We start from the raw sequence: 26,876 nt of genomic DNA on the forward strand, positions 1-26,876 counted from the left end.
TTTGGCAGTCATGGATCTATGCCACTCAGACATTGCTTCAAAAATAAACTTCCTATTCAGTGGCAGCACCTTCAGGGTCCACCTCTACTTTTGAGCAGAGGCTGTACACTTTCTGCACAGCCACCCAGCCAGAGATTGAGCAAGATTGTGCTTACTAGGGCCTAGCCATTTCTATCCAATATGAGGCTCCTCTAATGGGCAATCTTTGCTCTGGAGCTCCCTGATGGGCTGACCAAGACTTTGCCAGGTCTGACTTGCCAACTGAGGTGCCCACTACCCAATCCTACTTCCTCTCCTTTTATCTTTCAGGAAGTTATTTCCCCAACTTCTTTTTTTCTTGAACTATAGTTGACATACAGTATTATATTAGTTTCAAGTGTACGTAGTGATTCAATGTTTATGTACTTTACAAAATAGTCATTATATTATGCCTAGTGATTATCTGTCACTGTACAAAGTTATTGCAATATTATTGACTATATTCCCTATGTTGTACATTACATCCCCTGAATTATGTATTTTACAACTGGAAGTTTGTACTTCTTAATCACCTTCACTGTTTTGAAAATTCCCCCACCATCCTCCCCCTGGCAACCATTATTTTGTTCTCTATGTCTATGAGTCTGTTTCTGTTTTGTTTTGTTTGTTCATTTGCTTTGTGTTTTTAGAGTCCACATATAAGTAAAATCATACAGTATTTGTTTTTCTCTCTCTGACTTATTTAACTTAGCATAGTATCTTCTATCTAGGTCCAGCCGTGTCGTCTCAAATGGCAAGATTTTATTCTTTGATATGGCTGAACAATATTCCATTGTTTATCTATCTATCTATCTAGCTATCTAGCTATCTAGCTAGCTAGCTAGCTATATATCACATCTTGGCCATTATAAGTAACGCTGCAATGAGCATAGGGGTGCACATATATTTTCAAATTAGTATTTTTTTATTTCTTCAGATAAAAACGCAGAGGTAAAATTGCTGGATTGTATGGCAAGTCTATTGTTAAGTTTTTCAGGAGTTTCCATCCTGTTTTCCATAGTGGCTGTACCAATTTACATTCCCACCAACAACACACAAGGGTTCCCTTTTCTTCAAATCATTACTAGTATTATATTTGCTATTTGTTGTCTTTTTAATAATAGCCATTCTGAGAGGTGTGAGGTGATATCTAATTGTGGTTTTGATTTGCATTTTCCTGATGATTGTGACGTTGAGCATCTTTTCATGTGCTGTTGCTCATCTGTGTATCTTCTTTGGAAAAATGTCTATTCCGGTCCTCTGCCCAAGTTTCGATTGAATTTTTTTATTGAGTTTTATGAGTTTTTAACTATTTTTTGGATATTAACCCCTTTTCAGATATATCATTTGCAAACAGCTTCTCCCATGTAGTATGTTGCCTTTTTGTTTTGAGATTGTTTCCTTTGCTGTGTAAAAGCTTTTCAGTATGATGTAGTCCCATTTGTTTATTTTTGCTTTTGTTGTCCTTGTCCAAATTCAGAGACAAGAAGATGCTTAGACTCACCATGCTGTGTAATATCACGGGGACTATGGTTCTATAATGTGCTCTGTTCTGTCTGAATAGGTTCAACTTGTTGGAATGAGAATTACTTGATGCTTATAGAACTGAAATATCAGGGGAAATGGCTCTTTGTAGAGATGATTACCCCTTAATGGGTCTCATTATCTGATAAATAAGAACCTGCCTAGGAAGAGGGATGGAGCTGCACATAAGGACTCCTGCAAGATTTCTGTACCAATTCAACTACTACTCCAGTTCCTCTTTTCTTTCATACATCCTGGAAATAATAGCCCAGATTCTATTTCTAATGTACTAAATCTTTTCTGCTTGGTAGCTCCAATTGTTCTCTTTGGCCATGGGATAAATTCCAACCCTTTCAGTATTCTTACAAGGGTAGCATTCAGACTGGGGAATTTGTACTCTTAGGGATATAAGAAGTCTTACTAAGTGGGACACAGGAATGGATGGTTTTAAGGGGATATCTTTATAAATCCCAAACTTTCATATTTACTCTTTTCTGTATTTTCTGTATGAAAATGCACTTGGGTCAAGGCCTCAAGCTAAACTACCACACTTCTTTTTCATTTCACATTTTCCTTTATTCTACTTTACAAAAGAAAGGCACATTTATCACTCAATCAGAATCTTGCTATGGAGCTTTTCCATGAGTATTACACTCCTGGGTAAGAAACAGAGGGAAAATTCCAAATGTTAGTGTCAAAGGACCTGTTAAAGGCAAAAATAACCTCTATCCTTCTCATTGAGATATGTATTTCCAATAAATAATTGCTTATAAGGCTTGATAATTTTCAAATTTTTGTAATATAGTCCATTTTGATTAAATGTGTATTACTAATACAAATTTTTTCTGGATGATCTCTAATTATAATTAACACTTAAGCCTTAATGTCATGGGTAATTTTAAAAGTTAAAGTTTTAATTTATATACATATTCTTAATGTAGAAAGGTATGTTAGGGTAATCAATGGAACTTTGAAGCATAAAAAGTATCTCAATAGAATTAAATTATATAGGGGAATAATTTAGAACTATGTGTTGAAGGAGAATAAGGATTTATTTATTATTTTTTTATTAGTTTCAGGTGCACAAGATAAAGTAATACCTAGACGTTCATCTTTTATATCCCTCACATTGTGTGAACCCTCCTCCCCCATCCACTAACCCTCTGACATCGCACTGAGCCATTACATTTCCACTGTCTCTATTCCTAATGCTATACTCTGCTTCTTGTAAGTATATACATACACACACACATACACACACACACATATATTCATACATACATATACATACAAACTTGTAGTTGATATTCATTATCGTTCAGCTTCAGCTTCAGGTATACAATGTAGTGATCAGGCATCTACATCATCCCTGAGGTGATCTCCCTAATGAGACAAGTGTCCATCGGATACCCTACAAAATATTTACAACATTATTGATTACATTCCCCAAATTAATTTTCAGAACCCTGTGGCCATCTTGTAGTTACTAACTGTTTTCTAATCCTCTCACCTTCCCCCTTATCCCCACACCCCTCGCATCTAACAACCCTCAGTTTTTCCTCTGTTTCCAAAACAGTTTCTGATTAGTTCATTCAGTTATTCTTTTCTTTAGATTCCACATATAAGTGAGATCATATTGTATTTGTCTTTCTCTGTCTGACTTATTTCACTTAACACAATGTTCTCTAGGTCCATCCATGTTGTTGCAAATGGTAAGATTTCTTTCTTCTTTATGGCTGAATAATACTCCACTGTATAAATGTACCACAGTTTCTTAATCCAGTCATCCACCGAAGGGCATTACGGTTCTTTCCATGTCTTGCTTATTGTGTATAGTGCTCCAATAAACATAGAAGTGCATGAAGTTTTTTGAATTAGAGTTTTGGATATCTCCGGATAGATACCTCGGAGTGGAATTGCTGGATCATAGGGTAGTTCTATTTTCAGATTCCTGAGATACCTCCATACTGTTTTCCATAGTGACTACACTAATCTGCAATCCCACCAACAGTGCACTAGCAGTCCCTTTTCTCCAAATCAGCGCCAGCATTTGTTGTTTGTTGATTTATTGATGATAGCCATTTTGACTGGAGTGAGGTGGTATCTCATTGTGGTTTTTATTTGCATTTCTCTGATGGTTAGTGAGGTTGAGCATTCCTTCATATGTCTTCTTGCCTTCTGTATGTCCTTTTTAGAAAAATGTCTCCTCAAGTCCTCTGTCCATTTTTTAATTGGGTTGTTTGTTTTTTTGGAGTTGAGTTGAGTAAGTTTTTTATAGATTCGTGATATTAATCCCTTATCAGATATATCATTGGCAAATATCTTTTCCCATTCAGTAGGATCCCTTTTTGTTTTATTGATGGTTTCCTTTCCTGTGAAAAAAATTTTTAGTTTGATGTAATCCCACATGTTTATTTTTTCTCTTACTTCCCTCACGTGAGGGGATATATCAGTGAAAATCTTACTCCGGGTAATGTCCATGAAGTTTCTTCCTATATTGTCTTCCAGATATTTTATGGTTTCAGATCTTACATTTAAGTCTTTAAGCCATTTTGAATTTATTTTTGTGTATGGTGTGAGGAGGTGGTCCAGCTTCATTTTCTGGCATGTGTCTGTCCAGGTTTCCCAACACCACTTATTGAACAGACTGTCTTTACCCCATCGTACATTCTGGCTTCCATTGTCGTAGATTAGATGAGCATATAGGCATGGATTTACTTCTGGACTCTCTATTCTGTTCCATTGATCTATGTGTCTATTTTTATGCCAGTACCATGCTGTTTTGATTACTGTAGCCTTGTAGTATAGTTTGAAATCAGGTATCGTTATACCTCCCACTTTGTTCTTATTTCTCAAGATTGCTGAGGCTATCCGGGGTCTTTTATGGTCCCATATAAATTTCAGGATTATATGTTCTATTTCTGTGAAAAGCATCGTTGGTAGTTTGATAGGAATTGCATTGAATATGTATATTGCCTTAGGCAGTATGGACATTTTAACTATATTAATTCTTCCTATCCATGAACATGATATGTGTTTCCATCTATTTATGTCTTCTTTCATTTCTTTCTTCAGTGTCATATAACTTTCTGAATACAGATCTTTTACATCTTTGGTTAGATTTATTCCCAGATATTTTATAGTCTTTGGAGCAATTGTAAATGAAATTTTTTTAAAATTTCTCCTTCTGATATTTTATCATTGGTATATACAAAGGCAACTGATTTCCAAATATTAATTTTATATCCTGCTACTTTACTAAATTCATCTATCAGTTCTAGTAGTTTCTTGGTGGAGTCTTTAGGGTTCTCTATATATGGTATCATATCATCTGCATATAGTGATAATTTTACTTCCTCCTTACCAATTTGGATGCCTTTTATTTCTTTCTCTTGTGTGATTGCTGTGGCTAGAACTTCCAGCACTATGTTGAATAGAAGTGGAGAAAGTGGGCAACCTTGTCTTTTTCCTGATCTTAGGGGGAATGGTTTTAGCTTTTCCCCATTGAGTATGATGTTAGATGTGGGTTTGTCATATATGGCCTTTATTATGTTAAGATATGATCCCTCTATTCCCACTTTCTTAAGGGTTTTTATCACAAAAGGTTGCTGTATTTTATCAAATGCTTTTTCTGCATCTATTGATATGATCATGTGATTTTTATTTTTCATTTTGTTAATGTGGTGTATCACATTAATTGATTTGCGGATGTTGAACCACCCCTGCATACCGGGGATGAATCCCACTTGATCTTGGTGTATGATCTTTTTAATGTATAGCTGAATTCTGTTCGCTAATATTTTGTTGAGAATTTTTGCATCTATGTTCATTAGAGATATCGGCCTGTAGTTTTCTTTTTTTGTGGTGTCTTTGTCTGCTTTTGGGAACAGGGTGATAGTGGCTTCGTAAAAAGTGTTTGGGAGTCTTCCTTCCTTCTGGATTTTTTGGAAGAGCTTGAGGAGAATAGGTGATAATTCTTTTTTGAACGTTTTGAAAAATTCACCTGTAAAGCCATCTGTTCCAGGGCTTTAGTTTGTTGGGAGATTATTGATTACTGATTCAATTTCCCTGGTGGTAATCAGACTGTTCAGGCTTTCTGTTTCTTCTTGAGTTAGCCTTGGAAGGTTGTGCGCCTCTAAAAAATTGTCCATTTCTTCCAGATTGTCAAATTTGTTGGCATGTAGTTGCTCATAGTAATTTCTTAAATTTTTTTTTGTATTTCTGTGGTGTCTGTTGTCACTTCTCCTCTTTCATTTCTGATTTTATTAATTTGGGTCCTCTCTCTCCTTTTTTTTAATGAGTCTGGCTAAAGGTTTGTCAATTTTGTTTATCTTCTCTAAGAACCAGCTCTTGGATTCATTGATCTTTTGTATTGTTTTTCTGGTTTCTATTTCATTTATTTCTGCTCTGATCCTTATTATCTCCTTCTTTGTGCTCCCTTTGGTCTTATTTTGCTGTTTTTTTTCCAGATCCATTAAGTGTGAAGTTAAACTGTCAATTAGTGATGTTTCTTGTTTCTTTAGGTATGCCTGCAGTGCTATGAACTTCCCTCTTAGGACTGCTTTCGCAGCATCCCATAGATTTTGGGTCGTCGTGTTCTCATTCTCATTTGTCTTGAGATATCTTTTGATTTCTTCTTTGATCTGCTGCTTGACGCATTCATTATTTAGTAACATGTTATTCAGCTTCCATGAATTGGTGTGTCTTCCTGGTTTTTTTTCCCTGTAGTTCATTTCTAATTTCATATCACTGTGGTCAGAGAAGACAATTGGCATGATTTCAATTTTCTTAAATTTATCAAGGCTTGGTTTGCGTCCTAACATATGATCTATCTTGGAAAATATTCCATGTGCACATGAGAAGAACATGTATTCTGCAGCATTGGGGTGAAATGCTCTGAAAATATCAATTAAATCCAACTGCTCCAAAGTATCATTTAAGGCTGTGGTTTCCATATTGATTTTCTGTCTGGAGGACCTGTCCCTTGTTGTCAGAGGTGTGTTGAAGTCCCCTACTATGATAGTGTTGCTGTTGATCTCTGTCTTTATGTCCATCAGTACCTGTTTTATATATTTAGGTGCGCCTATGTTAGGTGCATAGATGTTTACTAGGGTTATGTCCTATTGTCGGATTGATCCCTTTATTATTATATAGTGCCCATCTTTGTCTTTTAATACGTTCTTCATTTTAAAGTCTATTTTGTCAGATATAAGTATTGCAACTCCAGCTTTTGTCTCGCTTTCATTTGCATGAAATATCTTACTCCAACCTTTCACTTTCAGCCTGTGTGTGTCTTTTGATATGAGATGAGTCTCTTGTATACAGCATATACAAGGGTTTTGCTTCCTTATCCACTCAGCCACCCTATGTCTCTTGATTGGAGCGTTTAATCCGTTTACATTTAAAGTGATCATTGATAGGTACATAGTTATTGCCATTTTTAAATTTGTAGTAAATTGTTTTCATCTTTCTTCTATTTACAGAAGTCCTTTTAGTATTTCTTGCAATGCTGGCTTGGTTGTAATAAATTCTTTCACTTTGTTCTTTTCTGGGAAGCTCTTTATCTCTCCATCAACTTTAAATGATAGCCTTGCTGGATAAAGCAATCTAGGTTGTAGGCCTTTGTGTTCCATCACTTTGAGTATCTCCTGCCACTCCCTCCTGGCCTTCAATGTTTCTGTAGAAAAGTCATTTGATAGCCTTATGGGAGTTCCCTTGTACGTAATCTTTTGCCTTTCTCTTGCTGCTTTTAAGATTCTCTCTTTGTCTTTAAGCTTTGCCATTTTAACTATAATGTGTCTTGGTGTGGGCCTGTTTGGGTTTATCCTGGTTGGAACTCTCTGCACTTCCTGGGCTTGTATGTTGGTTTCCTTCATCAGGTTAGGGAAGTTTTCGGACATTATTACCTCAAATATGTTCTCAATCCCTTGCTTCCTCTCTTCGCCTTCTGGTATTCCTATGATTCGCATGTTGTTGCGTTTGATGTTATCCCAGAGGTCTCTTAACCCATCTTCAGTGTTTTTTATTCTTTTTTCTTTCTGTTGTTCAGTTTGGGTGATCTCTGCTAACTTGTCTTCTAAGTCGCTGATTTGATCCTCTGCTTCATCTAAGCTGCTGGTCATTCCTTCAAGTGAGTTCTTAATTTCGGTAATTGTGTTCTTTAGTTCTAGCTGGTTGTTCGTTAAGATTTCTACATCCTTTTTTAGTTCTAACTGGTTGTTCTTTATTTTTTCTATATCCTTCTTTATGTCTTCTCTAAGCTCCTTAAACATTCTTATCACCAGTGTTCTGAATTCTGTCTCTGACAGGTTGGTTACCTCTGCTTCATTTGGTTCCAGTTGTGGAGGTTTCTTCTGTTCTTTTATTTGGGAGATGTTTCTTTGTCTCCCCATTCTGACTGACTCTCTGTGTTTGCTTTGATGTATTAGGAAGATCCCCTAGAGCTCTTAGTTCTTGCTGGGGTATCTTATGTAGTATGTGTCCTTTATATTTGACTTGGACTACTTCGTTCTTCTCCTCTGCATGTGCTCCACAGGTGGTTCGTGTGTTTAGTATATTGTCCTGTTCAAGAAGAATTTTAATTGCTTTTTGCTTGTGAGTAGGTGGGTTTAACTCCTAGGCCGTCTAGTTGTGAAACTTGGCTCTGCCCACCGCAGGGTGTTCTGCTGGGTGAGGGTTGGCCACTTAAATGAGGTTTGGCCTCTATGGGCTCTTGTGCCTTCAGAGGATTCCCTCTGGGTGTTTGACTTGTTGGTCAAACCCAGTAGTACTCTGGTTTGGTCCAGAGTTGGCTCCTGGATATGTTGAATCTTGTGCCTCTTAAGCTGGGCCCTTCTGGGCAGTTTCAGCACAAATCAAGTTACCAAGTACAACAACAACAACAACAACAACAAAGAAAACAAATCAAGTACATTCACATGTAAAATACGACCGACAATCCCCACTCAACATAGGCAAAGATATCAAAGAAATAAAGGCAGAACAAAGCAAACAAAGCAAATCACAACAAGCAGGGAAAAAAAAAAAACACCAAGCAAAGCAAAACAGAAAGCAGCACCAGTCTTGGCTTAAGCCCACCAAGTAATCTCCAGGTTGTCCTCCGCTGTGCCAAAGAGTTCCCTGCCTATAGCGCAGGCAGCGCTGGTCACCTGGTGCCCAGAGTGAATTTGGGAGTGTAGATTTAAATGCGAGGGGCTGAGGGGTCTGGATGACAGTTTTCAGAGAGACCGTGCAGTTTCTGTCCTTTCCTGCACAAACACACGCTGAGAGTAGCTCCACCAGCCCTGTGCCCAGTACTCCTGAGTCTTAGGGCCCTCCTTCCGTGGGTGTGTGGGAGGGGGCGGTCGGGAGATCTCTAAGCTGCTGAAAGCTGAGAGCTGCGTCTGCCGCTTACTGCTGAACTCAGGGAGTGCTTTTGCAGTTGCCCTTCCCCCGCCCCAGGCCAGTCAGAGAGGGTGGGGGCTGGGGAAGGAGGAGTCTTCTCTTTCCCAGGCCAGCCACGTCACACTCCTCCCGCAGGCCCGAAAAGGTGGTGGCTGGGGGTGTGGGAGTCTTCTCTCTCCTCGTCCAGCGAAAATCCCCTCCTCCCAGCCTCTTCCGAAGGTCAGAGCTGGCTGCCAACCTTCCCAGCGCCTGAGCACAGAAGCCCCTCTGTAATCTGACACTAATCCTCAGTTCAGGGGTCAGTTTAAGTCTCTGGAAGGGCGGGGGGAAGATTCGAAAAGCTTGGTGAGGGGCCCAGGTGTGGCGTCTGAGTCCTTTGTCTGCCCTGGGGCCCACGAGCTGCCCGCCCCGGCGGGAGCGATCAGCTGTGGGACGCAGGGAAAGAGCCCACTTCCTGGACCCTGCGCTCTCCGCTGCACCGTGGGCTCCTGTGGGACTCTAGAGCCCTGGGTGCTGCCTGCCCCTGCTGCTGTGGGCACGCTACAGGGCCGTGGCTCTACCGTGGGGGTTGGGGAGAGGGCGGCGCGTTTCCTCTTGCCCTCCTCGCTCCTCCCCTGCTTGCCCAACTAGCGCACCCCAAAGCTAACCTTCCACGAGTCTCCGTTCCCTCCTGAGATTCGCGCAGTGGTTGCCGCCCGGCCTTGGCTCTTCCACGAGTCTGCGCTCCGTCCTGGGCCGCCTGGTTTCTGGCCGGCCGTGGGGGAGAGAGCGTGCTTCCACTTCACTGTCCTGCCTCCTCCCCTGCTCGCAATCAGTGCTCACCTTCAGGTAATTCCTCCACGAGTCTCCCCGCTGTTCTTCAAGTAATCCTTCCACGAGTCTCTTAGGGGTCTCTTAGGTGTTCACGGGCAGCCGCGGACCCTGCCACCCAGAAGCAGAGCCCCAGCCAAGGGAACCACCGACACACCCCTCCGGAGCCTCCTCCTGCGGCGGGCGCTCTCCCCATGCTCCTCGCCCCGCTTCGGAGTATGGTTCCTCTTCCACGCCCGGGAGCCACACAGCCAGCCAGGTGCCCAGCGAGTGGAACCCGGGGGTCTTGAGCGAATGAGTCCGCTCCACTTGTGCTCCCTACAGCAGCCGGGCAGGGCTCTCCGAGCCGCCGCTAGCTGGGCACCTGGAGGAAAACCGCGCCCCCATGCCTCCCGCTGCTGGGCGACCGCTGCCTCCACGGCCGCTGCTGGAGACGTTAGCTGTCCCCACCGCGCCGATCGCAGCCAACCCACCGCTGCCGGGTCCAGGACTACGGATGAATAATATTTTTAATGCATTGTTGTATTCAATATGCTAGAATTTTCTTTAGGATTTTTGCATCAGTACTCATTAGAGATATTGGTCTGTAGTTTTCATTTTTTGTGTTGTCCTTACCAGGTTTTGGTGTCAGGTTAATGTTGGGCTCATAAAATGAGTTAGGGAGTACTGTCTCTTCTTCAATTTTTTGGAAGAGTTTGAGCAAGATTGGTATTAGATCCTCTTTGAAGGTTTCGTAGAACTCACTAGTGAAGCCATCTGGTGCCGGACTTTTGCTTTTGGGAAGGTTTTGGACGACTGATTCAATTTCGTTACTTTGATTGGTCTGTTTAGATTATCCAGTTCTTCATGGTTCAGCCTTGGAAGGCTATATGTTTCTAAGAACTTGTGCATTTCTTCTAGGTTATTGAATTTTGTGGCATATAGTCCTTCATAGTATTCTTGCATGATCCTTTGTATTTCTGTGGTGTCTGTGATAACTTCCCCTTTTTCATTTCTGATTTGTTAATTAGAGTCTTCTCTCTTTTTATCTTAGTGAGTCTAGCCAAGGGTTTTTCGATTTTGTTAATCTTTTCAAAGAACCAGCTCTTTGTCACATTAATTTTTTCTATTGTTTTTTTTGTTCTCTATTTCATTTAGCTCTGCTCTGATTTTTCCTATTTTCTTTCTTCTGCTGACCTTGGGTCTCACTTGTTCTTCTTTTTCTCAATCTTTAAGTTGTAACATGAGGTTATTTATTTGGGATTTTTCTTGTTTCTTGAGATAGGCCTGTAATCATGTAAATTTCCCTCTTAAAACTGCTGTCGCTGCACCCCCAAAATTTTGGTAGGATGTGTTTTCATTATCATTTGTTTCTATGTATCTTTTGATCTCTCCTCTAATTTGTTCTTTGACCCAGTCGTTCTTTAAAAGTATGTTGTTTAATCTCCATGTATTTGTGTTATTTCCTGCTTTCTTTTTGCAGTTGATATCCAATTTCAAAGCCTTGTGATCAGAGAATATGCTTGGTATGATTTCAATCTTCTTAAATTTGCTGAGGCTGATTTTATGTCCCAATGTATGGTCTATCCTTGAGAATGTTCCATGTACACTCGAAAAGAATGAGTAGTCTGATGTTTTAGTATGAAGTGCTCTATATATGTCAATGATGTCCATTTCACCTAATGTGTCATTTAGGGCTGCTATTTCATTATTTTTTTTTTGTTGTTTGGATGATCTATCTATAGCTGTCAATGATGTATTTAAGTCCCCTAGTATAATTGTGTTTTGATCAATTTCTCCCTTTATTTCTGTTAGTAGTTGCTTGGTATTTTTGGTGCTCTCTGATCGGGGGCATAAATATTGATGACTGTTATGTCTTCTTGTTGTATAGTCCCTTTTACCATTATGAAAAGTCCATCTTTGTCTCTTGTTAACTTTTTCACCTTGAAGTCTGTTTCATCTGATATCATTATGGCTACACCTGATTTTCTCTGGGTACCATTTGCTTGGTGTGACAATTTCCACCCTTTCACTTTGAGTCTATGCTTGACTTTGTAGCTGAGGTGCGTCTGTTGGAAACAGCATATGGTTGGGTTTAGTTTTTTTTTTATTCAATCTGCTACTCTGTGACTTTTTATTGGTGAGTTCAGTCCATTTACATGTAGGGTGATTATTGATATGTGAGGATTTCCTGTCATTCTATCTTTAGTTTTTTGGTAAGGCTGTGTCTCCATTGTTTCTTTGTCTTTTTGTTCTTGTCTATTATTTCAGTGTGGTGGTATTCTATGATGTTTCCCTCTGTTTCTTCTTTTATTACAGTATATATTTGAATTCTGGATTTTTTCAGTGGTTACCCTTAAGTTTATGTAAAAGAAAGTGTGATATTTAGTTTTCTTCAGCACGCTTACTTTCTCCATTCCCATATTCCGGTTCCGCCCTTTACTCTCCCCCGTTTTATGTTGCCAAGAATTGTCCCTGTTGATGGTGGTCAAATAGCCTTCTTTAGTATTTCTTGTTGTGCATGTTCTGTGTTACAAAATTCCCTCAGCTTCTGTATGTCTGGAGAAGTCTTTATTCCTCCTTCATATCTAAAGGATATCTTTGCTGGATATATTATTCTTGGCTCATAATTTCTCTCTTTCAATTGTTTGAATATTTGGTTCCAGTCTCTCCTGGCTTGTAGAGTTTCTGCTGAAAATTCTGATGATAATGTAATGGGCTTTCCTTTGTAGGTTACCGTCTTCTTTTCCCTGGCTGCCTTGAGAATTCTGTCTTTGTGGTTGATTTTAGACAGCTTCAATACAATGTGCCTTGGAGAAGGCCAGTTGAGATTGAGGTAATTAGGTGTTCTATTTGCTTCTTGGATTCGAGGATCCAGTTCTGCCTACAAGTTTAGGAAGTTCTCATCAACAATTTGTTTGAATATATTCTCTGTTTCCTTCTCTCTTTCTTCTCCTTCTGGTATGCCCATTATTCTTTTATTGGTCTTTCTGATGGAGTCACAAAATTCTTTCATTTCTTTCAAGTCTCATGTCTCTTTCTTCTTCCATCTGTGTAATTTCCAGGTTTCTATCTTTGATGTCACTGATTCTTTTTTCTATCTGGTCAACTCTACTTCCTAAGCTAGTTATTTCATTCTTAATTTCTTCTATTGTGTTCTTAATCTCCAGAAATTCTCTTTGGTTCTTTTTTTGGATTTCAATCTCTTTCGTGAAATGCTCATGTTGTTCTTTGACTGAGTTTATGAGCTCATTAATTTGTCTTTCTGTGTTTACTTGCATCTCGTTGAGTTTTTTCAGAACTGCAATCTTTAATTCTCTCTCATTTAAGTCACATATTTCTATATCTTTATGTTCCTTTTCTGGAGACTTTTCACTTTCTATCTGAGCTGTCTTGTTTCCTTGGTTATTCATGGCAAGTACTGATTTATTATTTCTCTTCCTATACATCCACAGGAGTGGCTTCTGCAACAAGTTGATAGGAAGAGGTCTTTCTTTTGTTTGCCAATACTTGTTGGTAGAATGTTTTATTTTCTCTCCGACTACAGCCTTTTTTTTTCTTGCACAGTAGTCTGTCTTGCACAGTAGTGCTATGTTTTCTCTACACTATTCCAGCTTCTCACACAATGGGGTGATTCCCTGGGAAACGGGCTTCTTCTCTGGTAACAGTTTGCTTGAGTCATAGGGCGCAACGTCTCTGTGGGGATGCAGAGAGCTTTTGAAGTTCCAAAGCTCTTTCTGTAGTAGATTCAGAGCCCATATGTTTTAGCAGTTCTTTTTAGTCCAGCAGGGATCCGTCCAGATAGGTGGGACCAGGGCCGGGGTGAGTTGTGAGAGGTGGCCCAGAGCAATGGTGGTGACCACCACCACTGCCAATTCTGCTTCCACAGCTCCCTACCATTTGCCAGAACTAGTTGGACTGCGGATCTGTGTCTGCAGTCCACAGTTCTCAGAACAGTGAATATTCTGTTCTTTTGATCTGACACTGCTACTGTTCTGCTTCCAGCAGTGGTCAGGTGTGGGCGGGGTGAGCTGTGGGATGGTAGGGAAGGGCGGCTAGTCTCAGTGCCTAAGGCTTCCATTCTCTGCTCGGCATTGAGGACTTAAACCACTGTTTTCAGCCTTCTTCCCTCAGTCTTTTCTCCGAGGCCTCTGCTGTGAGTGTTGGGTTTAGCAGTGCTCTATGCTGCCCCCTTTTTCCTGTGGGCCATAAGTGGAGCCCTAACAGTCTGAGTTCTTCCCTCTCCTGCAGCTTCGGTAGTTCCGGGATGTAGCGAGCTCTGAGCCCTGAGCTAGGTCTGCGTCCTGCACCCACGCAGCTCCGTCTCCACACTTCTCCCTTCTCTCCTTCCCTGCTCACATGATTTTCCCACCTTTTGGTGAATTCAGTAGTGGGCTTCTTTGTCTTGCCTGTGTACTGTGCAGGGATTCTTTGTGGAGTTACTGTTGTTCAATTAGTTGTAAATTCCAGGGAAGCTATACAGAGGCTCAACTCATGCCGCCATTTTGATGTCGTTTCAGGATAATATTATTTTTCTCCAGGGAAGATTTAATTTTCTTCTAATAAAATATGTAGTTAGGGGAATCATGTTCTTCTAACTGAAAATGCTTTATTTTCACATTGATCTTACTTTTAGAGTATTGCCATTCTAGATTATCAACTAAATAGCTTGTTTACCATGGCTAGTTTTCCATGGTGGGCTTTAATCTCTAGATTTTATCCTCTTAGCATTTGCTTTCTTTTTGGTTCCCCAGAATCATCCTTCATGTGTTCTACAATTGCTTCAAGGGAGGATGGCATACATGTTGTCAGCTGCATCTCAGTATACTTTACTTCTCTCTGGGATCTTGGTCCTTTGACTGTTGACTCTTCAATGCCTTTAAACAATTAGTTTTGTGTTTAGTAGCTTTTATACTCATTCTCGCTAGGAGATATAGTTTGAGATCAGCTAATTGTTTATGGCTAGAAACAGAAATACTCTCTCCATAATTATGTTGTACTAATTAGGTTGTACTTTAGTTACTGGAGGAATATTCAGGAGAAATTATATGACAGTAGTGTATAAATCTCAATTTAAGATATGGGAACAAATAGTAGCTAACATTGTAGATTTCAGTGTCATCAAGATGCATAAGGTTTTTGAAAGCTTGGAAAACCAAGAGAATTAGAATTTTAGAAAGGCTATACAAAAAAGGACAGTAAAGCAGCGAGGGAGAAAAAGAAACGGTCACTAAAATAGGAAAATAACTGGACATGAACAATTTCAGAGAAGTTGAAGAAGGAGGTAGCTAACTCAATCACATTGTACAGAGTTAAGGAAAAGAGTCAGAAAGGATCATTGGATTTCATCTCTATGGGGACCATTGTGATAACCAAATGAGTAGTTTTAGAAAAGAGATAGGAGTAATATTTATATTGTGAAAGATTAAAGAATAGAAGGCATTAAGATAGTGGAAGAATTAGATTTTTCTCTAAGGAATTTAGCAATGAAAGAAAACAGAGATCAGAAACTTAGTGTGGTAGCAAACCTCAGGCAATGGTTTTAGAGAAATTTTATGTGAGCATAGAGGTAGAAATACTTTAATGATCAAGTAAAGAAGAGGTTAAAGATGCAAGTAATGGCAGTGGTAGTGTGGCCAAGCAGTCTAAAGTGCTGGATTAAAGATGTAAGTAAGGACAAAGGTATGTATGATAAGGATATCTAAGACCTGGAATTGAGAGTACATGCAAATGAGAAAGCCTATAAAAGGAGACTGAGAAATATTTTATCTTCTGAGAAAAGGAAAGGAAAAAAAAATGACCCCATTTTATTTCAGTTAAGGAGGAGTTGAGGTTATATGCTGAGGGTAGGAATGAGAGTCAAGACTTGAAAAGAATGGGTTTTAAGATAGAGTGACTATGAGGGTGGTTGGCATTATAGGGTTCAAGGGACAGTGAGGTTAATGTGTTAAACATCCACTTGGATATTCTTCTTAGCTGATTTTTGTGATAAACTCATCAGCAACAAAGACTTGGAAGCCCGCAAACTAGAAATACAGATGGGAGGAAGATATCAGGTTGGTGCAAAAGTAATTGTGGTTTAAAAGGTTAAAAACAATTGCAAAACTGCAATTACTTTTGCACCAACCTAATAATATGGAACAAGATGTGTTTCAAATGAGAAAGGATTATTAAGCAAGAATGGAAGAAAATAGCCTGGAACCAGTTTTTTTGTTGTTGATATCTCTTTGCTGTGAGAGATGAGGTGGCTTATCAGGGAGACATTTGCTTGGTGACTGTGATTTCTAGTTAAGGGGTATCGTAGAAAAATATAAGGATACATTGGAATTTGATAAACGGAGGCACAGGAGAAGGGAATGTTAGAGAGTCTTGCAAAAGATGAGTGGACCTAAGTATGAACAGATAAAATAGATAAGAACAAAAGTAGAGGAAGAAATATTTTCAGTAGATCAAAGTTGAGGAAATGGGAGGCTGGGTCATAGGCCTGAGAAGCATGTTAGAGACTAACCAGTATTAAGGAGGCTGGAATTTTGTGATTGGGATTTTTCAAGAGATCAACATGGTCCTATTAACCTTCCAATAAAAAGGTTTTGGTTATTTTTGCATGTACTTTGAATCAAGGTGTTGGATTCTTGGAGGTTTATTGTGTCTTGTAATGGTAGGGTACAACAATGCAACCTTTAAGTACAGGGAGATAACATTGGTAACCTTTCATTTTAATTTTCTTTATTGTATTCTAATATTTTTCACATAGTACTATAGGAGAGGAACAAACTTTTTCTTCTATCCTCTTAGGTTTAGTAAATAAGGTTCTACAAATTAAATTGACAAATTATATAACAGGAGAAGAAAGAATTTTTGCATGTATATTAGAACTTCACAGAAGAGGAGTATAAACCAAAAGAGGTGGATAGAACAGGGGCTTATACACCATTTTGACACAGTTTGGAGAAAGAAGGTTGAGCTTCTGGGGTATGGGAGGGAATAGGTTATGGGGAGGTGACTAAGAAACATATGGTGAATAGGTTGTTTAGTTAGGTGTATTATGCAGACTCAAGTAATCTTATGTGTTAAGAATTATATCTAGGGAAATTAGGAAAGGAGGACAACTTTACAAATAGCAATATCCTTTATAAATGTAAATGTCCTTTACCAAAGGAAATTTTATACCCTGTTTTTAGAACTTTCCTCCACCTGCTGTTCCTCAGTTGCCCTTAGCTCAATATAATTCTTATTCCAAAGTGGCACATATGGGGATGGCATATTCTGATCCTCTTCAACATAATTCAGTAGCACTCTCTAGTTAAAACTTTTCATGTATTCTCATAATTAGTTTTGATTGCCATCAACTAACACTTCTGGATTTAAATTATTCAGAAATATTAATTGCTCTAGAGTCCATCTCTAATTGAAAGTGAGCTCTTTTCAAGGTTCCTTTGAAGCAAGAATGTCCAAATATGCACACACTTTTTTTAATTAGTTTATTGTGGTGACAATTGTTAGTAAAGTTACATAAATTTCAGGTGTAAAATTCTGTAATACAACATCTATATATATGACATTGTGTGTTCACCACCCAGCCAGTTCTCTTTCCATCACCATATATTTGATCCCCCTTACTCTCATCTACAACTGCCCTCCCCCCTTACCCACTAGTAAGCACTAAACTATTGTCTATGTGTATGTTTTTATTTCTTCATTTGTTTTGTCTTGGTCTTTTGTAGTTTTCAGTTTTATTTACCACATATCAGTGAACTCAAATGGTTCTCGATTTTTTTCTGTCTGACTTATTTCGCTCAGCACAATAATCTCAAGATCCATCCATGTTGAGGCAAATGGTACTATTTCATCTTTTCTTATGGCAGAATAGTATTCCATTGTGTATATATATGCCACAACTTCTTTATCCAATCATCAATAGAAGGACACTTTGGTTGTTTCCATATCTTGGCCACCGTAAATAAAGCTACAATGAACATGGGAGCACATATATCTTTACGGATAAATGTTTTCAGATATTTTGGGTAGATACCCAGGAGAGGGATTGATGAGTCGTATGGTAATTATATTCTTAATTTGCTGAAGAACCTCCACACTGCCTTCCATAGTGGCTGCACCAATCTGCATTCCCACCAACAGTGTATGAGTGTTCCTTTTTCTCCACAGCCTTTCCAACACTTGTTACTATTTGTCTTCTTGATGATAGACATTCTAACTGGGGTGAGGTGATATCTTATTGTGGTTTTTATTTGCATTTCTCTGATGATTAGTGATGCTGAACATTTTTTTATATGTCTATTGGCCATTTCTATGTCTTTGGAGAAAGACACACATTTTTTAATTGCATTGTTTTTTTGTTGTTGTTGAGTTGTGTGAATTCTTTATATATTTTGGATATTAGCCACTTATAGGACACATTATTTGCAAAAATCTTCTCACATTCGGTTGATTGCCTATTTATTTTGTCAATGGTTTCTTTTGCTGTGCAGAAGCTTTTTAGATTGATATAGTCCCATTCATTTATTTCAGCTTTTACTTCCCTTGCCGTTGTGGTCAAATTCGTAAAATGCTCTTTGAACCCAAGGTCCATAAGTTTAGTTCCTATGTTTTCTTCTATGCGGTTTATTGTTTCAGGTCTTATGTTTAGGTCTTTGATCCATTTTGAATTAATTTTGGTACATGGTGATAGATAGCAGTCTAGTTTCATTCTTTTCCACGTGGCTTTCTAATTCTCCCACCACCATTTACTGAAGAGGCTCTTATTTCTCCATGGTATGTTTGTGGCTTCTTTGTCGAAAATTATCTGTTCACATTTATGTGGGTTTATTTCTGGGTTCTCAATACTATTCCATTGATCTGTGCATCCGTTTTTCTGCCAGTACCATACTGTTTTGATTACTGTTGCCCAAGTTGAAGTCAGAGAGTGTGATACCTCCAGCACGGTTCTTTTTTTCTTGGGATTGCTTTGGCTATTCAGGGTCTTTTGTGGTTCCATGCAAATCTGATGATCTTTTGTTCCATTTCTTTAAAAAATGCCATTGGGATTTTGATGAGGATTGCATTAAATCTGTATATTGCTTAGGGTAATATGGCCATTTTAACTATGTTGATTCTTCCAATCCATGAACACGGAATGTCTTTCCATTTCTTTTCGACTTCTTCAATTTATTTTAAAAATGTCTTATAGTTTTCAGTATACAGGTCTTTCAAATCTTTGGTTCAGTTTATTCCTAGGTATTTTATTCTTTTTGTTGAAATTGCAACAGAAAATTTTTTTTTCTTTTTGTGAGATTTCATTGTTAGTATATAGCAATGCAATGGACTTTTGTACGTTGATTTTGTAGCCAGCAACTTTACTGTATTCGTTGATTGTTTCTAGTAGCTTTTTGGTGGAGTCTTTAGGGTTTTCTATATATAGCATCATGTCATCTGCAAAAGGTGGCATTTAAACTTCTTCATTCCCAATTTGGGTGCCTTTTATTTCTTTCTCTTGCCTGATTGCTCTGGCTAGGACTTCCAATACTATGTTGAAAAGTAAAGGTGATAGGGGACAGCCCTGTCATGTTCCTGAATGTAGAGCAAACGGCTTCAGTTTTTCACCATTAATTATGATATTAGCTGAGGGTTTGTCATGTTGAGGTATTTTCCTTCTATATGCATTTTATTAAGTGTTTTCATCATAAATTGATGTATCATATCAAACGCTTTTGCTGCATGAATTAATATAATCATATGATTCTTTTCCTTTATTTTGTTTATGTGGTATATCACATAGATGGATTTACATATTTTGAACAATCCTTGTGCCCCTGAGATGAACCCCACTTGCTCGTGATGTACAATTTTTGAAATGCATTGTTGCACTCAATTTGCTAGAATTTGGTTAGGATTTTTGCATCTGTGTTCATCAGAGATATTGATCTGTGGTTTTCTTTTTTGTGTTATCCTTAGCAGGTTTCAATATCAGGGTAATGTTGGCCTCATAAATTGAGTTAGGGAGTATTGTTGCTTCTTCAGTTTTTTGGAAGAGTTTGAGTAGGACAGGTGTTAGATCCTCTTTGAAGGTTTGGTAGAATTCACCAGTGAAGCCATCTGATCCAGGACTTTTTCTTTTGGGAAGATTTCAGATGACTGATTCTATTTCCCTACTGTTGATCAGTCTATTTAAATTTTCCAATTCTTCGTCATACAGCCTAGGAAGGATATATGTTTGTAAGAACATGTCCACTTTTTCTAGGTTATTGAATTTGGTGTCATGTTTCCCTTCATACTATTCTTAGATAATCCTTTGTATTTCTGTGGCATCCGTGATAACTTCCCCTCTTTCATTTCTGATTATGTTAATTTGTATCTTTTTTTATCTAGTGAGTCTAGCCGTGGTTTGTCAATTTTATTAATTTTCCAGAGATCCAGCTCTTTTTTGCATTAATTTTTTCTATTGTCTTTTTGTTCTTTACTTCATTTAGTTCTGCTCTGATTTTTTTATTTCCTTCCTTCTGCTGACTTTGGTTTCATTGGTTCTTCTTTTTCTAGTTCTTTAAGGTCTAATGTGAGTTTATTTATCTGGGACTTTTCTTTTTTCTTGAGACAGGCCTGTAATGATATAAATTTCCCTCTTAAATCTGCTTTCGCTGCATCCCAAAAATTTTGGTAGGATGTATTTTCATTCTCATTTGTTTTCATGTGTCTTTTGATCTCTCCTCTAATTTCTTTTTTGACCCAGTCGTTCTTTAAAAGTATGTTGTTTAGTCTCCATGTATTTGTGGTTTTTCCTGCTTTCTTTTTGCAATTGATATCCAATTTCAAAGCTGTATGATCAGAGAATATGCTTGGGATGATTTCAATCTTCTTAAATTTCCTGAGGCTGGTTTTATGTCCCAATATATGGTCTATCCTTGAGAATGTTCCATGTATAATAGAAAAGAATGCATAGTCTGATGTTCTGGATGAAATGCTCTATAAATATCAATTATGTTCATTTCTTCTAATGTGTTATATGGAGCTGCTATCTTCATTTATTTTCTCTTTGGATGATCTATCCATAGCTGTCAATGATGTATTTAGATTCCCTACATTAATTGTGTTTTGGCCAATTTGTCCTTTTAGTTTTGTTAGTAGTTGCTTAGTATATTTTGATACTCCCTGATTGGTGGCATAGAAATTGATGACTGTTATGTCTTCTTGTTGTATAGTCCCCTTTATCATTACAAAATGTCCATCTTTGTTTGTTATTACCTTTTTTCTCCTGAAGTCTGTTTCATCTGATATCAGTATGATTACACCTGATTTTCTCTGGATGCCATTTGCTTGGAATATCAGTTTCCACCGTTTCACTTTAAATCTATATTTGTCCTTGTAGCTGAGATGTGTATCTTGGAGGCAGCATAGGGTTGGGTTTAGTTTCTTTATCCAATTTGCTGCTCTGTGTCTTTTTATTGGTGAGTTCATTCCATTTATATTTAGGGTGATTATTGCTATATGAGAATTTCCTATCATTCTATCTTTGGTTTTCTGGTAAGACTGTCTCCATTGTTTCTTTGCCTTTTTGTTGTTTTCTATTATTTCTGTGTGGTGGTATTCTATGATTTTCCCCTCTGTTTCTTCTTTTAATGTGTTGTATATTTCAGTTCTGGATTGTTTTTTTTTTTAGTTGTTATCCTTAAGTTTATGAAAAAGAAAGTTTCATATTTAGAGTATTCCATTTTCTTCAACATGGTTACTTTGTCCATTCCCTTGTGCCAGTTCAGACCTTTACTCTCTCCCCTTTTATGTTTTTGTTGTCACAAATTATACCTATTTATGTTGAGTTGATTTCTTGCTGCAGTAGCAAGTTATCTTTTTCCTCTTTTTTTAAGTGTTTTTTTTCCTTCTTTATCCTGTATGTTATGTTTAACTGTGTAGTTTCCTATTTTGTGTAAGGTAACCACTTACTGTTTCTCTCTATTCGTAACAGTACTCATGGTTTTGTATTCCTTTGCTTTTTTGTTTCAGATTGAATAGCCTCCTGCACTACCGTGTTTCCCCGAAAATAAGAACTAGCTGGACCATCAGCTCTAATGCATCTTTTGGAGCAAAAATTAATATAAGACCCGGTCTTATTTTGCTATAAGACTGGATCTTTAGCATATAATATAACATAACATAACATAACATAATATAATACTGGGTTTTATATTAATTCTTGCTCTAAAAGATGCATTAGAGCTGATGGTCCGACTAGGTCTTATTTTCTGGGAAACACTGTATTTCTTGTAATGCAGGTCGTGTGTTAGAAAATTCCCTAGCTTCTGTATGTCTGGAAAGGTCTTTATTCCTCCTTCATATCCAATTGATATCTTTGCTGGATATGCTACTCTTGACTCATAATTTCTCTCTTTCAATAGTCTGAGTATTTCAGTCCACTCTCTTCTGGCTTGTAGAGTTTCTGCTAAAAATCTGACGATAATCTAATGGGCTTTCCTTTGTAGGTTACCGTCTTCTTTTCTCTGGCTGCCTTGAGGATTCTTTCTTTGTAATTAATTTTTGACAGCTTCAATACAATGTGCTTTGGAGAAGGCCTATTGGGATTGAGGTAATTAGATGTTCTCTTTGCTTCTTGGATTCGAGGATCCAGTTCTTTCCACAAGTTGGGAAAGTTCTAATTGACTATTTATTTGAATATACTCTCTGTTCCCTTTTCCCTTTCTTCTCCTTCTGCTATGCCCATTATTCTTATATTGCTCTTTCTGATGGAATCAGAGAGCTCTTGCAGAGTTCTTTCATTTCTTTTAAGTCTAAAGTCTGTCTCTTCTTCCCTCGGTATCATTTCCAGATTTCTATCTTTGATGTCACTGATTCTTTCCTCCATCTGGTTATTTCTACTACCTATGCTGGCTCTTAATCTCCAGAAATTCTATTTGGTATTTTTAAAACTTTCAACCTTTTTGCTAAAATGTTAAATTTGTTCTTTGATTGTGTTTCTGAGTTCATGAAACTGTCTGTGTTTTCTTGCATCTTGTTGAGTTTTTTCAGAACTGCAATCTTGAATTCTCTGTCATTTCAGTCACATTTTTCCGTGTCTTTATATATCCATTTCTGGAGAATTTTCATTTTCTGTCTGAGCTGTCTTATTATTCTGGTTATTCCTGTCAATTAATGAATTATTATTTCTGTTCCTAGGAATCTGTGGGAGTGGCTTCTGAAACAAATTTGTAAGAAGAGGTCTTTCGTTTGTTTTCCAGGAGGTATTGGTATAATGTATTTTCTTTGACTGCAGCCTTTTAGTCTCTGATGCTGTAGTTTATATTTTCTCTGCACTGTTCGGGCTTCTCACACAATGAGGGGATTCCTTGGAAGACTGGCTTCTTCTCTGTGAACAAGTTACCTGTGTCACAGGGCACCGCCTCTGTGGAGGGATGTGGAGAGCTTCTGAAGTTCCAAAGCTCTTCCTGCACCAATTTCAGAGCCTGTGTGTTTCATTGGCTGTGTTTAGTCCTGCAGGAATTTACCCACATAGGTGGGGACAGGGGCAGTGTGGGTTGTGAGAGTTGGCCCAGAGCAATGGCAGTAAGCAACAGCATAGCCAGTCTGGCACCCAAGTCTCCCTCCCCTTTGCTGGAACTAGTTGGGCAGCAAGTGAGAACTGCCAATATTCTGTTCTTTTGATCTGATGTTGCTACCATTCTGCTTCTAGCCCTGGGAGGGTAGCAGTGGTTTGAGCTCTGTGAGGGTTGGGACTGAGAGGCTAGGCTCTGTGCCTATGCTTTCCATCCTTTGCTTGACAGTGAGGCTTAAGCTGGTACTTTCTCTCTTTTTCCCTCAGTCTGTGGTCTGAGGTCTCTGCTATGATTGTTGGGTTCAGCCATGTTACTGTGTATCCCCAAAAATAAGTCTGGGTCTTATATTAACTTTTTCTCCAAAAGACACATTAGGGCTTATATTCAGGGAATGTCACCCTGAAAAATCATGCTAGGGCTTATTTTCTGGTTAGGTCTTATTTTTGGGAAAACACGGTATATGCTGATCCATCAGGCTGGACTGTGGGCCATAAGTGGAGCACTAGCAGTCCAAATTCTTCCCTCTTCCACAATTTCAGTAGCTCCAGAATGCAGGGAGCTTGGAGCTCCGAGCTTTTTTTGTGTTCTGTGGCCTGCGATGCGGCCGTGTCTCTGGACTTCCCCCATCCCTCCTCCCCTGCTCACCCAATTTGCCCACCTTTAGATGATTTCAACTGCATGTCTCTTAGTCTTGCTTGTCTGCTGCACTGGGAGTCCTTTGTAGAATTTTAGCTGTTCAATTTGTTGTAAATTCCAGGGGAGATTTCAAGAGGCTCACCTCATGCTGCCATTTTTATGATGTTTTATACAAAATTTTGTAAGAGGTTATTTGAGCCAAATTGATGAGATGCCAGGAAGCAAGATCTCGAGTACTCCCTTGAGGATGGTTATGCCTCCAAGTGGTCTAAAAAAGAGGATTAGTTCTGGCATTTCAAAACCTGGGTACATGGAGTATTACGCAACCATAAAGAAAAAAGAAATCTTACCATTTGCAGCAACATGGATGGATCCAGAGAACATTATGTTAAGCGAAATAAGTCAGAAAGAGAAAGACAAGTACCATATGTTCTCACTTATATGCGGAACCTAAAGAAAAGAATAAGTGAATGAACTAATCAGAAACAGTTTTGGGGACAAAGAGGAAAAACTGAGGGTTATTAGATAGGCGGGGGGTTGGGGGTAAGGGGAAAGGTGAGGGGATTAGAAAACAGTCAGTAACCACAAAATGGCCTCAGGGTTTTTGAAAAATAATTTGGGGAATGTAATCAATAATGTTGTAAAGATTTTGTAGGGTATCTGATGGACACGTGTCCCATTTGGGAGACCACCCCAGGGAAGATGTAGAAAAACAAAACAAAACAAAAAAAATCCTGCATACACAGGACCAATGTACAGGGCTTGCTTAAAATGAAGATAAACCTTTTACAGGCCTGGGGCATGATTACTCACCATGACCTGCCCAGCTAGGAATTTATGATCAGATTACCCTGTAAGGTTACTTTAGGTGATTGAACTTGTTGGATTTATTACAGAGCCCCATTTTCACTCACAGTTCAAGGAATTATGAATTATATGGGGGATAATATTTTTAAAGTCAGGCCTGAACAATATTTTTTGTTTTGAATCTGGTCTTCTCTCTTAGGACTTTAGTTTTATTCACCTTACACCAAGCTGATTTGTAGCTCCTGAACGCGCGTGCGTGTGTGTGTGTGTGTGTGTGTGTGTGTGTGTGTGTGTGTGTGTGTGTTTTAGGAGACAATTTCCAAAGTATTTGTTTGATATCTACACTTTTCATCTGTTGTTTTCTTCTTCAAATAAAATAAGAACTCTACTTATTTTCCTAAACATATGGTTAGTGCCTGGTATTCACTGGCTCAATCTTGGACCCAATTTACTAGAGCAGTTCCAGTTCCCTGTTTTGTTTCTCAGCTTTTTTTGTTCCTTTCTGGGTAGTGCAAGTGTCACTCATGCTGAGACTCCTCTGATTTAGACTAAAACCTATAGCATATGCATTTGGAAACCTATGGCTGCTTGGGGGGCCATATGGCAACTTAAGAGAGTTTCTGTTACTGATGCCAAGTCCCTGACTGTTAAGAAAACACAGCTCCATTGTTTCCAAAGCCCTGGGAGGAAGAGAACTAATTTTTCCTTTTTCTTTTGCAAAACATCAGGAAGTATAAATAACAATCCTCTAGATAACACAAATAGGTAAACATTGCCAGGGTTTATAACCTAAAGTGCTAAAAATGCTACCTTCCTATTGTGTTGTTATTCTGCTTCTTACAGAGGTTCAGGATTTCTGCTGATAGCCAAAAAAGAAATTATATGGAGTAGAAAAATAGTATGTTTACAACTAAGTAATATGGAGTAAATTTATTGACTTTTATTGTAATTTGAATCTGGAAAAAAGCATACATTTTATTTCAGATATTTCTATCCTGACAAAAGATTTGGAACACAGCTCTGTGTTTTATTACCACTCACTATAAGACAACCACTTTAAATTATTATATATTTTAAAAGTTTGCTAGTGAGGTGGCAGTTATTGGCTATATTAAACATTAAAAGAAAATCCTGAGTTTTCTTCTTTATTTTAGGTATGCAGAACACTGTATCTAATCTTGTTTTTATTGGAAAATAATTTTCTGGTATTGACAAACGTGAAACAAGTATTTGTGTCACTTGGCATGATTATTGTGATTCATTGTATATTTGGTTACTATAAGTGCAAGGTGTGTGTGTGTGTGTATTTTTCTAACAAAGCATGGTATTTATACCACCCTGCATTCTCTTCCCTGCAGGGAGACTTGTTAATCAACAGATTCTCAGAATCAGCCTTTTTTTCCCTTTAAGAACCTACTGTATTCAAGGACTTTGCTGGATGCTCAGGGCAGTGTATAGGAACAAGATGCACTGCCTCCTTTCCCCAAACAAATGCTCCATTTATTGGAGTCTGATTTATACTTAGGTTCATCGGCACTATAATAGATGTGTAAATAAATTCTAAGAAGCAGTGATAATTAGTTTTGATTTAAGAAAAATTAGGAAAATCATAGAAAAGGAAAATATATAAAAAAGATTTCAATAGAGAAAAAGGGGTCCTCGAGTTGGGAGTGGGAATGGAATTTCAAACAGAGGAAAAAGCATGAACAAGGGTCTGGAAGCTGTCTAAATTTTCTAAATTTGTATCTGGTTATAACTTATGTAGATATTACAGGCTATGTTACATTGAATTGGATGTTAATACAAGTACTATAAAATAGCACAGTGGTTGTGTTTTATGCATATATGAGTGGATATGGGGGAGAGAAGACTGAAGGAGACCAATGTTTTGTCACCCCAAAATGTGTCTTTTGGGATATTGATTTTAAGCTGATTATTAAGAAACAAAAGATTCAGAAAGAACCTTTGACCCTTCCTCCCTTCCTGTTACTATAGGCAGAAAAATAGGGTTCCTGGGGGGGGGAAGAGGGGGAGGCAGGGAAGGGGGAGATAAGGTGAGAAAAAGGAGGGAGGAAATGACATCATCCTTAAGAAGTGCAGCTACCAGACCAGCCAGAACTAGATTTCGTGGCCAAGAGCAGATCGAGGATGCCATCTTGCCCCTCAAGGTGAACTTTAATTATA

General features: G+C 38.3%; 1 pseudogene across 1 annotated transcript in view; it reads left to right on the plus strand.

The window, feature by feature from the left end:
* LOC308495090 (nucleosome assembly protein 1-like 1) overlaps positions 1 to 26,876 on the plus strand; it is a 179,665-nt pseudogene that overhangs the window by 128,800 nt on the left and 23,989 nt on the right. The window contains exon 2 of the transcript in view: positions 9,824 to 10,170. The product of the transcript in view is annotated as a nucleosome assembly protein 1-like 1 (transcript). The remainder of the gene's footprint in view (positions 1 to 9,823; positions 10,171 to 26,876) is intronic.

Source organism: Rhinolophus hipposideros, assembly GCF_964194185.1.
Source record: "Rhinolophus hipposideros genome assembly, chromosome: X".
In the NCBI taxonomy this organism is placed as follows: domain Eukaryota; kingdom Metazoa; phylum Chordata; class Mammalia; order Chiroptera; family Rhinolophidae; genus Rhinolophus; species Rhinolophus hipposideros.